The 14,085-nt window shown below is 45.9% G+C and overlaps 1 protein-coding gene across 6 annotated transcripts in view; it reads left to right on the top strand.

Annotated features, from left to right (window-relative positions):
• GCN2 (protein kinase family protein) overlaps positions 1-14,085 on the top strand; it is a 323,601-nt gene that overhangs the window by 134,557 nt on the left and 174,959 nt on the right. The window lies entirely within an intron of this gene.

Raw genomic sequence — 14,085 nt, 5'->3', positions numbered from 1 at the left:
TGCAAGGCTGGTGCACCTGGAAAAACTCCCTGCACATTGTGTCTCCCTTTTGCGCCTAGAAAGCTGCTGAGGTGCGGAAAGAGAACTTGGAGCGCCTGTCCTGTAGGCCAACAATGGCTGCCCGTGCGCACACCTGTGTATGGAGGATGGGATCCCCTGGTGCCTCCTGTAATAATCTCTGCGTGGCTGCAAGGTCCCACCGGAGTGCTTTCTCCTCCTCCCAGCTTTGCTGCTTGGCTTGTGTGGCTGCCTCTTGGTAGATTCTGCTCGACTCAGCTAGGACCTCTGCAACCTCCTTTGCGATCTGGTCCCTCCTACCCCACTCCCTAGTCCAAATGTGCTCTATCTGTCTCGTCACCTCCTCCCTCCTATAGATCGAGTTAGGGATCCAAGAGGATCGTGTGTCTAGGGTAGATGATGGGGGATCTAGTGTCAGGAGAACCGGGAAATGATCGGACGTGGTGCCTCCCAACTGCCCAATTTGGCCTCCACAAGAGCCTCCCTGCTCTCCCACATAAAACCTGTCCAACTGCTCCAGTAGGACTCCAGCAAGCCGCTTGTATCCCCAAGAGAAGTCCAACAATCTCTCCCTCTTGTGGAACAGCAAGGTCTCTCTAGGCATCGCGTGCTCCTACTGCTAGTAGAAAGACCTCCCATGCCTCTTGCTCCTCCCCAGCCATGCCCTGGTAGTTTCTGCCTTTGTCCTACTGGTCCTTCAAAGCCTCTAGGTTGTTGAAGTCTCCTCCAACGATCCAAGAGTCCACCTTTGGGAGTCCCTCCGTGATCTCCACCTAGAATCTGTTGCGTGCCCTAACCTCCGTAGGGGCATAGACATTGAGGACTCCAAGGCAGGAGTCCCCAATATCCAATTTGATCCATAGAACCCTCCTTGCCACTATCGTCCCATGGTCTCATACACAGGCGGTGAGACTCAGGCCAATAGAGGTGCATACGCCTCCACTCCTGCCATGGGCACCTATGGCGTGCTCCCAGTAGGTGTGCGAGCTGCCCGAGAGTACCTTCCCTACCTGTTGGGCCTGGGTGGGAGTGAGCTTGTGCTCCTGTAGGAGTAAGATGTCGATCTGTCAGGCAAGGGCAGGCTGCAGCTCGTGCCGAACAATCAACTTCCTGGAACTACGCCCCCCATTGTAGTGGAGACTATTCACATTCCAGGATGCAAGGTGTAAGCTCATGGGGAAACCTGGGATTGACTGAATAGGCATCTGTTCGGTGTGGAGGTTGCTGATGAGGAGTAAAAACTATGGGGTATGCAAGTACGCTTTGCCGCAGGTCTGGATGGTGAACTTGAGTCCCCCATGGTGGCCCTGGGCCTGACCATAGGGGTGATAGATACTCTAGGTAGTACTATCAATGCATCTATCAGCTATGCTGAGAGTTGTGACTTTGTACACTGGTAGAAACGGGCTGCTTATGCCAGGGGCCACTCTATCACATCCCTCGGAGCTGCCCACTGTAGGGGGGCTCGAAAAATAATGCTTAAGTGTGGGACCTCGACACCAGCCCACTAGTTAATGTCCATCATGCAACCAGGCCACTGCTGTGTAAACGATGATAGTCCTTCTTTTCCCATCCACTGGGAGACGTGGTCCGCCACCTAACTCTCGTCCAATCCCTTGAGTAAGAGGATTGAAGGAAAAAAGCGTAGTTTGGTCCATCTGTGGTGCTACTAGATGGACCTAGCCTCTCCTTGACTTACGAACCACGAACATCCCCACCTCTAGAGATAGTGGGAACACTCCGCGCTCTGCAACTCTCAGGTAGGACCATGGGCCAATGCGGAAGAACTCATGTGGCAACAATCGTGGTTGCCTTGGGAAGGTATGATGGGCGGTAGGGGCAGATAAACTGGTGGCTGTGTGGGAGAGGGAAAGCTGCTGGTGCGAGGAGGATGTAGGGGTGTGTGGCTCATCACTTCTTGTGGGAGGAGGGGGGGTGGGTCTGGGGGGATCACTTGAAACGGGTGCGGATCAGGGGGGGCTCGGCAGGGGTGGTGTTGGGGGGGAAGAGGATCGAGGGATTGTGGGATAGTCGGAGGTACGTGGCGAATGTGGGTAGGGCTGGTGGCTCTGAAAGGGAGGGGCTGTGGGCCAGGGTTAGTGGAGGGATCCTGGGAGGTTGGGGGGGTGGGTGTGGGGGTTGTGGGATCTCAGGTGGGGTAGTCTGTGTTGCGGGTGGTGGTTGTGGGGAACTGTGGTTCTTCCGGGTGGGGCGGGCAGCGGAGTGCTTTGCCGAGGGGGCGTCGTTCGCCCTCCTGCTCCTTGCTGTCGAGGTTGTGTCTGAAGAGCTGGTTGCGGCCCCCCCCTTCACTCTCCCTCTCTGTTATCTCTGGACCCGTGTGAAGCTGTCAGTGTCCATCTGTGGAGGCTGCGTCTGAAGAGTTGGTTGCGGCCCCCCCTTCACTCTCCCTCTCTGTTATCTCTGGACCTGTGTGAAGCTGTCAGTGTCCACCAGTGGGCCTGTTGGCGGAGCCACCTTGGCTCCGAAATGCGTACAATCTGCTGCTTGATGCCCAAAGTCGTGGCAGTAGAGGCATTGCCCTGGTTGCCCAATTACAATGACCTATTGCCTAAAGGAGTGACCTGCTGCCTCAATCTCCAGGAACTTTGGTATACTCTTTGTGTCTTTCACGGCCACTCGTACCTTTGGGACTCCTGTAGCTGTCACTGCATCCGTGAAGGAGGCAGGGCGAATTGTGCCAAAGAGCTGTCCAAAGTCCTCCACTAATTGGTGATACTCTACTGCTAGTCTGAGAAAATGTAAGGTGATTGGGTGTCTGAGAAATCTATTATGGAGCACAAATAACTCCACAGTGAAGCCGCTATACTAGGGAACCATGTAAATGACCCCCTTCGTGGAGGCATGGGGTGAGCTCTCCACTAACTCATGGGCTGCATCCGCAGAGGTGAGGCGAACATGAAGATCCCTCGGCCCATGAGGATTGTCTCCACGATCTGTGCTGTGCCAATGCGCAACATGGAGTGGAGCCAATCCCGCAGCTGGGCCGTTGATGGGGAGTGTCAAACGACTTGACCAAAGCTCGTTGTTTCTTTCAACTCCAGCTCTGTGGCACGGATGGCTAAGAGTTGTTCCTCAGAGAGGATGATGCGCAAGGTGTTTGACTAGGGGGCACTTGCAGAATGTGCTAGTGTTTGACCAGAGGTTTCCATTGCGCGTCCCCACTGGGAATCTACCTATCACGCTACTGTGCTACCGGGGGGGGGGGGGGGAGTTGCTTCAGGGGGACGGAGCAACTGGGGGGAGGGAGTTGCTTCAGGGGGACGGAGCAACTGGGGGGAGGTAGTTGCTTCAGGGGGGGGGGGGGGGAGATTTCTATTTTCAAAACAGTGGTGTGACCTCAAGGCGGAAGAGGTAGGGGGAGCGCGTGTGGGGGGGCGGGGGGGAGAAACAGGTGGGGGGTTGGTTAGGGAAAGGTTCGGGGGGGGGGGGGGGGGGGGGGCGCAGGGCACGCTGCCGCAGGGTAGGCGGCCGCAAGGTAGCCAGCGGGCAGCAGCCATAGGGCGGGGCGGGGGGGGGGGGGGGGGGGGAAAGAGGCTTGTCGAGCGGGGGGAGGACTAATGAGAGGGCGTAGGGCGGGGGGTGGACCGGTGTAGGGTGGGGGGGGGACTGGCGTAGGCGGGGGGGACTGAGGTAGTCGATAGTTCAGTCGAGACGGGGAGGCAGCGTCACGTCGTGTCGCGATGGCAAGAGTTACGTACTTTGCACTTGCATTAGACTCTTTGGTAATTGCATTGGGAGTCGTGCTGTGTCTTCACTCTCTCTCACTCTTCACTATTCACTATGTATTCTCAGCTGAGCTTCGATCCTTCCACATCTCACATTTGGTATTAGAGTATAGGCTCTATCACCCTGCAGGTTGTCAGCTCCTGCACCTCCTCCTGTTGCAGCTCAGTCCCCCCGATACTAGTCGTCACCACCTCATCAGCTCAGCCCCGCTGTCTACAGCATGCCCTGGTCCACTAGCACCACCAGTACGGCCAGTGTTGCTGCTCCCAGCCGCCTTTTGCAACACCACCTGCTGTACCTGCAGGTCTGCCCCTAGCTGCCACCTGCAGTACTGCCTACCTGCAGTGCCGCCAGAGCCTCCTTCAGTTCCAGCACCACCTCCACCTGCGCCTGCATCTTTGCCAGCTAGTCCACCAGGTCTGCCATTGGCCAGCACCACCTGTTGCAGTGCCGTCAGCAGTAGGTCACCAACACCGAGGGTAACAGGGACATTTATCCATTTTTTATTCAAAATTTTGTATTTCAGAAAGGGGCTTTTGCTTGGGCAATCTATTTTTGCTTCTGTACGTGACTTGGACACACGTATTGCAGAAATTACTTGAGATTCAGGCAAGAAATTTGGGGTTTTTTTTTGTTTAGTGCAAACATTGGCACATGTACTATAGGTTCAGTCTGGAAATAGACTGAAATTGTGCATTTTGGACAACAAAATTTTGGGGCTTTTGGATTGATTGTGTTGTTGAGCAGTATTTGTGCATTGGACAGCATGTACATTGGACAACTTTGATAGATTGTGACATAGATTTGTTGATTACAGCGTGGTGCATGCTGTAATTTCTGGAAACTTCCAGATTTCTAGGTTGTTTCGGCTTTAGCTCTTGCTCTTGTGCTCTTTGAAATAGTGACATTTGCTATGGCCAATTAGGGACAGAGTGATGTATCTAAGGAGGATAGATTGGATGGCAATATGTGTCTAAGGAGGATAGATTGGATGGCAATAAATATCTCTATGGTCTTTCATAATGAGGAATGTGCTGATTGCCAAAAATCTTTGGGATTATATTAGTGGTGAGGAAGTTTGTCCTGGAGTTGCGGCTCTTGCAACGCCTCCTACAAGAGGATGTGGTCAAAGGCTTGCTCCAGCTCAGCCACTTCCCTGAAGATCAGGAACACAAAAGGCTTGGGGCACATGAGATGCTCAAGCATTGTCATTGATTATATTGGCAGTTCAGCAGCCTATAATCCTGCACATATGGTCTAAAGCTTCTTCACGTGAAGGATAGCTTACACTTAAGCAGATGTTTGCTGGAAAAAATGAGACATGCATCTCTTTCTTGAAGAAAGAGCTTGAGAATGTGAAGATGGATGAAGGTGATTCCATGCAAGATCATCTTAACAAAAGTTAGGACTTGTGTGAGCTATTAATGAATATAGATGAGTATTATTTGGATGCATAGTTGATCTTTACTACTGTGAATTCTTTGCCTCCTTGCTATTTGGCCTTTTGTAGGGCCTAAATCTTAACTATTGTGAAGAAAGAGCTTGAGAGTGTGAAGATGGATGAAGGTGATTCCATGCAAGATCATCTCAACAAAAGCCAGGACTTGTGTGAGGTGTTAATGAATATAGATGAGTATTATTTGGATGCACAGTTGATCTTTACTTTTGTGAATTCTTTTCCTCCCTCTTATTTGGCCTTTCATAGGGCCCTGAATCTAACCATGAGAATTTCTCCGCAGCCACTTACTTTTTTTCAGTTGGTTAGTTTGCTCCTAGAAGAAGAGCAAACAAGGAAGAACGATGGGGTGGATGTAATAGTCCTTGAACATGCTTTCATGGCGAGGCAGAAAGGCAAGGGTAGCCAATCTAAAAATGCTCAGCAGAGTTTTGGAAGTTTAGATACTTAGAGAAACAAGAAACAGGGGGACCACGTAAGCCAAGAAAGGCAAGTGCCACTATTGTAAGAAGCGAGGTCATTACATCATAGAATGTAAGAAGCGCATTGCCAAGGAGTCAGGAATGTCTGTTTCTGATGCACCTTCTACTGCTACAGAGTGTGCATCTTTTATTGTAGACCGTGATTGCTGTTTTTACACTTGCAGATATGACTTTTCTTGGGCTGATAGAGCATTTAGCTTTACTGAGGATGCTAGCACTTGGTTCTTTGACAATGGTGCTTCGAAGCACATTACATTCTGGAGGGATTTTTTTTCCCTCTCTTAATGTAGCTCCTATTGGCAAGTTTGTGCATTGTGCCTACAATGCATCTTACCCTTTTAGAGGTGTTGGAGAGATTTTCTAGAAAGCCATTGATGGCTCTACTCTCCGTTTACAATATGCATTATATGTGCTAGGCATAAAGAAGAATTTGTTGCCCATTTCTTCTTTAGCAAAGTGTGGTATGTAGATCACATTTGATGATGATAAATATACGGTCAGAGATAAAGAATACTTGATTTTGGTTTTGATTGGCACATTATGTCATGGACTCTATGAGTTAGATGCTTATTCAATTGATCAGTCAGTCTATGTAGTATCTACTCTTACTTTTGCTAGATCACAGACAGAGTTATGGCATGCTCACATGGGGCATGTCAACTATGGGAGTTTGATGCTTATTCAACGAACTCAGATACTAGATGGTTTACTATTTTGGAGAGACCTCCTAAGCATATTTGTGAGGGATGCGTTTTGGAAAAAATGCATCGATTCTCATTTCCTAGTGATGTTGCTTTTAAGGCAACTGATAGATTATAGATTGTGCATTCGGATGTATGTGGACATATGCAGACAAAGTTATTGGGTGGATATTATTATTTCGTCACCTTCATTGATGACTTTACTTGTTTTTGCTCGGTCTACTCATTGGTGAAAAAGTGAGAGGTGTATGATGCATTTTTGGCTTTTGTTACACTTGCTGAAAATCAATCTAGTTGTAGGATTAAGACTCTTTGTTCAAACCGAGGGGGAGAATACATGTTTTCCTTAATGAATAATTTTTTGAAGCAAAAAGGCATTGTCCATCAGTATACTATTGCATATACTCCATAGTAGAATGGGGTTGCAGAAAGAAAGAATCTGTCACTCATGGAGATGGCTAGCTGTATGCTGAAAGCTAAGAATCTGCTACATGGCTTTTGGATGGAAGCCATATGTGTGCTTGTCATGTTCTGAATAGGTGCCCTACCAAGGCATTAAAAATTGTTACACCTTTTGAGGCTTGGAATAGCCGGAAACCTTCAATTGGTCATTTTCGTACTTTTGGGTGTCTTGCGTATGCTCATATTCCCAAAGTACTAAGAAAGAAGTTGGACAACAAGGTTGTTAAATGCATTTTTGTAGGGTACAGTGATGAGAGCAAAGGATATAGATTGTATGATCCTGTTTCCAAGAAAGTCTTTTTCAGTAGGGATGTGGTTTTTGATGAAAAATCAGAATTATCACTTGTTGGTTTTGATACATATCATGCTGCAAATGATATGTTTGAAGAGCTACTATCCATTTCTTTTGCTCATATAGTTGAAGCTTCAGTAAATGAACACAATATTCAGCCAGTTGCTCTATTGACAATGCAGACATTCAGCCTATGGCTGATCTGAATATTCAGCAAGATGCTGAATTTGAGATTTAGCAGGAGCTTGTACATAGTCATGAAGCTACAAATGCCTAGATGGAACTTGCAGGCTATGAAAGGTAATCGTTTGGATGCTCCTGTTGTTGGTCATACTAGAAGACAAGCCCATCTGCATGATTATGCTAATACAATGGAATTTGTTATGGCAGCACACACACTTGATAATGAGGAGCCTGGATTTCTTGAGGATGCACAAACAAAGTGTGCATTGGATGGCAACAATGCAAGCTGAATTTGATTCTATCATAAAGAATCAAACATGGGATTTAGTAACATTGCTTGTTGGAAAGAAAGCCATTGGTACAAAGTGGGTATATAAGCCGAAAAGAAATGTAGATGGATCCATTAATAAGTATAAAGCTAGGCTTGATAAGTATAAAGACATTTGCTCCTACATCCTGCATGACTACCATTCGGTCTATGGTTGCTTTGGCTGCCCATTATGGTTGGGCTGTGCACCAACTTTATATTAAGACTGCACTTTTACATGGGGAACTTCAAGAAGTGTATGTATAACAGCCCATTGGTTTTGCAGTTGTCGGATCTGAACACTTGGTATGTAAGCTGAAAAAAGGTTTATGTATGGTTTGAAGCAAGCTTCTTAATCTTGGCATGCAAAAATGGATGCCTTTTTACTCCGTCAAGGGTTCATTAATAACTCATCAAAGTCTACAATTTATGCATGTAAAGGAGGGGGATCTTGCTAGTCATATGTTGTTATGTTCATGATCTTCTGCTCACAGGGACACATGTTGATCAGATTTCAGCATTCAAAGAAAGTTTGCAATAAACTTTTGAGATGTTAGATTTGGGGCCTTTGCACTATTATTTGGGCATTCGATTCATTCATGATGCTAGAGGCATTGGATTGTCACAATCTAGATACATTTGTAGACTTCTTGAGAGGTTTGGCTTACAGGATTGCAAGCTAGTTAGCACATTGATGGAGACTGGACTCAAGCTGTCCTTGCATGATGACAGTGATTTGTTTAACATTCATACATATGCTCCAGTAGTAGGATGTCTCATTTATCTATGCAACACAAGGCTAGATTTTTAGTTTGTAGTTCCAACACTGAGCAGATATATTTACGGCCTATGCATGTCACATTGGCAAGCTATGAAGTGTGTTCTTTGTTACTTGTAGGGTACTAGGACTCTTGGATTGCTTTATGCCAAGGGGAGACCACTGCACCTACATGCTTATGGTGATTCAGATTGGGCTAGTGATTTTGATTTACATCACTCTACGAGAGAAAACTGTTTCTTTCTTGGGTCATCTTGCATCTTTTGGCTTGGCAAGAAACAATTCACTGTTGTCACATTGTCTTGTGAATTTGAGTACAAGCTAGCTTTCACTACCACAGTTGAATGTGTATGGTTGAGATGTTTGCTGGATGATTTTGATGTATCTGTCACAGAGCCTAGTTCTTTGTTTACTGATAGAGTAGCATGGAACCTAGTATTTCATGCATGCATGAAACACATAGGGATCCACTATCACTTTGTCAAAGAGAGGGTAGATGTAAGAGATATCAGCCTTGTGTACTGTCCTATCATCAATAATGTGGTAGACATCTTCACAAAAGCTCTTCCTCATGACAAATTTGAAGCATTTTGCAATGCTTTAAATTTGATCCCCTTTGGCGGATGATCCTTGTATGCTGATCACTTTTCACTCCACGGGGTTTATTGGGTTTGACTTATGTCTATGTTCATAGAGGAGTGTTGGTGATTTGCGGTAGGAGACTGGGGCATTTTCTACTCTACTTATGAGAGGATTTTTCCCCCAATTATATTATCTTTTCTTTTTTATGCTCATGTTAGACAGTTCGGGCACTTATCATGTTTTACACCTTTCGGGTGTGAACACACATTAACAACCCTAAGGTTTAAGAATTATACTTTGTACTTGCATTACACTCTTTGGTAATTGCATTGGGAGTCATGTTATGTCTCCACTTTCTCACTCTCTTCATTGTCAATTGTGTACTTTGAGCCGAGCTTCGATCTTCTTCCACATCTCACAGCCACCATTGCACTAATGTTGTAGATTATCAATCTAAATGAACCTTTTGAGATTCGTATGGATGCGAGTGGTTATGCTATGGGGGGTGTTTCGGTAAGCTATTTGATGCCCAAACACATTATACCACCTAAGAGAGGGAACTGTTAGGAGTCATCCATGTGCTTAAAATATGAAATCATTATTTGCATGACAGTTTATTATTTGGATTGGCTACCATTTGTTGAAATATCTTTTTGATGAGCTAGATCTTAGTGGCCGCAAGGCAAGATGAGCGAAGCTTATGTAGGAATTTGACTTCAAGATTCGTTATGGAAATACTTTAACATAGACTGCCTTGATAACCATGGCTCCCTACCTGTTGCGTCGTGCCCCACAACGGACTTTCTTCACCGTGCAGGAGGGGGGGGGGTGTCTGGTCCTTGACAAAGGGCAACAGGATGAGGGGATTGTTGTCCTTTCGTGGAGGAGAATTCATGTGGTTGTCCTTCAGGGGAAGACATGGTGTTTGGACCCTTTTGTGTTCTGGGAGGAGTTCTAGGAGTGGCGCCTTTGGATATGGGAGACCAGGCCTCTTGATGAGTTGGAGTGGGACCCTGGAAAGTGGCTATGGCCGGTCACTGTGGTCGCCAAGAAGCCACCGAGGTTCCTAGAGTACATAGCTAGGATTAGCAGACACGTATTGATGCAGGAGGACATGGACTGGGCACCTTCGCGTAATAGATATTGGGCAGAGCACAGCATCACGGATGCTTTCCGTCGGACTTTCTGGCGCTGCCTATGGGACAGCTGGAGTCCGAGGAGGGTATCGTATTTCTTATGGCTTGGCGTGGCGCCGGTGAGGAGTTGGCTAGCCTAGATGCAGAAGGATGGCAGGTGTAAATGCTGCACACGGCAGTTTTTGGAAACTCCAAAGCATTGCCTGTGGTCATGTGAGGCGACAACTCGTGTGGAGAGGAGCATGGTGCATTCTCCCCCGTCTAGCACGGAGCCTTGGATATATCTCGTGGGGAGCTTTCTGCTCTATCAGCCAAGGCCGTCACCTTTTGTATGAGGTCGGGATACATGACACGATCTTCATCATCGAGACTGGGTCGTGCGCAGTGGTCGGCTTGGAGGCTCTATCTATCTGCCAGATACTAGAGTTCATAGCAGACCACTCGGAGGTATGGGAGAGCGTAGGGAGTCTTACTGGATGGCACATTTGGAAGGCGCGCTGCCAGGAGGTTTTTGGCAGGGGGAGTCTTTTAGTACATGTGGCTTTGGTAGAGCTCTGGACCTTTATCATCCACTCCCTTTGTGGCCGATGGGACTAGGTGTAGGGCGAGTCTCGAGCTTGTCAGGAGCTCTGTTTTCACTTCATTCGTACTTGGGGCGGGTAGGACTTGTTCTTCATGATGTAGGCAAGCAGCCCTAGATGGCAACCCTCCCCCCCCCCCAATGGCTTCTTGCCCCCAGACTGCCTTGAGAGGCTTGTACACATGATGTATTTATGACATTGCAGGAGCTCCAGCCAGTCTGTCAAGCAGGAGCATTCCGTTGTAATCAGTTTTTTTTAATAGTAATATTATTAGCCACATTTCACTTGCAAAAAGAAAAAGATTCGTTATGAAAAGGGGACAGTTAATATGGTTAGTGACGCCCTTAGTTGGATTCTTGAAGTTAATGTCTTGTTCTCTGAAACTTCGATTGATTTCTATCTTTCTCTTAAAGGGTGTTGCTAAAATGATCTTCACTTTGATAAAGATTTGGCAACTAGTTCACGAGGGACCTGGTAGCCTTGGAGGAGTTCGGACGGCTAGTAAGAGAGAGATGGTGAAAAATTATTCCATTCGTAATGGATTAATTTTTAAACAAGGCAAAGTGTGTGCGTTTGATGATCACGATATTCACAAGAAAATTTTGTACGAGTGTCATGATGCACAAGCATGGGATATCGTGATATACGAGACTTTTGCCTTGGTTAGTTGCTACTTTTATTTGCTGCACATCAAGAGTATTGTTAGGTTTCACTCATGCCTATGCTCACAGAGGAGTGTTTGTGATCTCAGTAGGACATTGGGGCACTTTTAACTCTCCGTACGAGAGGTTTTTTCCCCCAAATTTATTCTCTTTATTTTATGTGCCTATGTTACATATTTTTAGGCACTTATTGTGTTGCACACACTTAGGGTAAGAACACCCTCTTACAACCCTAAGGTTCAAGGGTTGTACCTTATACTTTTATTTTACACTTTCAGTCTATTGCATTGGGTGTTGTGCGTCCACTCTCCACAGTGTCAACTCCACTCTTAACTGAGCTTTGATCCACTCAATCTCTCACAAGTATGGTTGAGTCATATGTGCATGAGTGCCCGCATTGTTAGCTTAATAAAGCTGAATGCCACAAACAAGCGGGGATGCTACATTCTCTATGAATTCCTGATAGAAAGTGGATTAGCATTTCTATGGGTTTTGTAGGATTACCATATACTAATTGAGGTTCAGCAAATAGTTTTTTGAAAATGGAAAACTAGATTGTTCATGTTGTCCTCGGAGCATCGTGAGACCAATAGATAGATTAAGAGGGCAAATCAAACTATAAAGGATATGCTATATGCATACGTCTCCCAGAGACAATTTGATTGGGAGTATTACGTTTCTCAAATTGAGTTTGTTTATAACAGTGCTAACCATTCGGCTACTAGTCCGTTTATACTTGTGTATGGTTATGAGCGAAACTACCGATTGGGGTTGAGCTCAAGGTAGTAAAAATATAGTACCTGGTTGACTTTTTGCATGATATGCAAGAAATGTTGACAATTGCAAAGGAAAGTATTAAAATGGCTCATGTCGTCCTCGGAGCATCGTGAGACCAATAGATAGATCAAGAGGGCAAATCAAACTATGAAGGATATGCTATGTGCATACGTCTCCCATAGACAATTTGATTGGGAGTGTTACCTTTCTCAAATTGAGTTTGCTTATAACAGTGCTAACCATTCGGCTACTAGTCCGTTTATACTTGTGTATGGTTATGAGCGAAACCACCGATTGGGGTTGAACTCAAGGTAGTATAAATATAGTACCTGGTTGACTTTTTGCACGATATGCAAGAAATGTTGACAATTGCAAAGGAAAGTATTAAAACGGCCCAAGATCACGCAATGTTGTGCTTCTTGAGAGCTCTAGAAGGGTATGTGGGTTTACCTTAAAGTCCCAAAGGACTTTGACTTGATGACAATCGACAAGTGCTATAAATTATCTTTGAGGTTTTATGGTTCTTTCCAGATTACCAAGAAGAGAAGTAGCATATCTTACAAGCAGGATTTACCATCGGAAATCTGATTTCACTGTATGTTCCATGTTAGTGATTTGAAAGAGCGATTAGGACAAGGTGAATTGATAGTTTCAATCGAGAAAGTCCCATGGCTCGAGGATACTGCTTGATATATTCAACTCAAACTCAAACTGGTTCTCAACCTTAGGACTAAATGATCACATCGGATTGTTTATCTCGAGTATTTGGTCAAGTGGAAAAGCCGCTTGGAGGTGGAGGCTACTTAGGAGTGAGTAGGTTCGTTGAAGAATTGTTTTTCCCACTTTGTCCCTAAGGATATCGCTGAGGGCAACAATCATTCATAAAGGGGCAAGTGTTATATCCTTGGACATCTGGATGGGTGCTAGTAGCATTGGTCACATCAGTTCATTTCGAGCCGGAGGTACATGCATTTCATTGATGTACATGATATTTCCCAAACTCTCTGCTAGATCTGAATCTAGATTATCCATACACTGATGTACTTTGTTGCTGCTTTCAGGGCCTTTTCTGTACTGTGTGTTTTACCCCAATGATAGTTTTCAATGTGTTATTGATAGAGTTTAGTCTTCTTTGGAGAGAAAAGGGGCTTATGGATGCTCTTCTGACTGATAGTATATTTCTTGAGGACGCCCTTACCTTTGAAGTGTTGGTGAGCGCTTGGTGCGTCTTTCTCTAATACTTTCCTTCTCCAGATCCTCTCCTTTTGTTTGGTCTCACCTCCCTTTTTTTTGGTTTATTTCCCCCGGGGGGGCGGGGGGGGTTGGTTGGGGGAGGAGGGCTCTTGGATTGTAAGGGCAATCCATTTCTGTGTGGACTTAAGAAGATGTGGTTTGCAAGAGGCTGAAGTTGCTGCTACAAGTGGCTCCTCTGTGGGCTGGGGTTCCTCCAGCTCTATCAAGCTGGCCTTTGCCTTAGTAGACAAAGCAATGTCATGGGGACTGCAGGACTTCATTCCTCAAGTAGATCTCGCAGGTGAGGAAGCTTAGTCTGCTTTGGAAGGTTAATTGTGTACATACACAAAAACAGCGTGAGTTGGAAGATTCTAGTTGTCAGAAGTCTAGGACCTCGTTGAGTTTGACAGGTCATCATGATAAGGAGGCACTCTCTTTGGTGTCTGCATGACAACCTACAGTAGTGGCAAAATATAATGTATATGTCAATGACAGCAAAAAGGAGAATTCACCTTTTTTTGGGGGGGTGGGGGGTGGTTGGGGGTGTTAGGCCAAGCAAGGTTATTGGAAAGGGTTATTACAGGTTTGCTACCTATGCCATTCCAAGTAAGGTGCCCTTTGGGTTTGTTTCATGTGTCCATGATTATCTATCGAAAATTTTTGTTTTAAAAATTAGTAGTCACAACAA

This window comes from Lygodium microphyllum, chromosome 7 (genome assembly GCF_053477565.2).
Source record: "Lygodium microphyllum isolate KBCC chromosome 7, Lygodium_microphyllum_v1.1.10, whole genome shotgun sequence".
Taxonomy (NCBI): domain Eukaryota; kingdom Viridiplantae; phylum Streptophyta; class Polypodiopsida; order Schizaeales; family Lygodiaceae; genus Lygodium; species Lygodium microphyllum.
The sequence above is the reverse complement of the archived record's forward strand: the minus strand, read 5'-3'. Positions and strand labels throughout refer to the sequence as shown.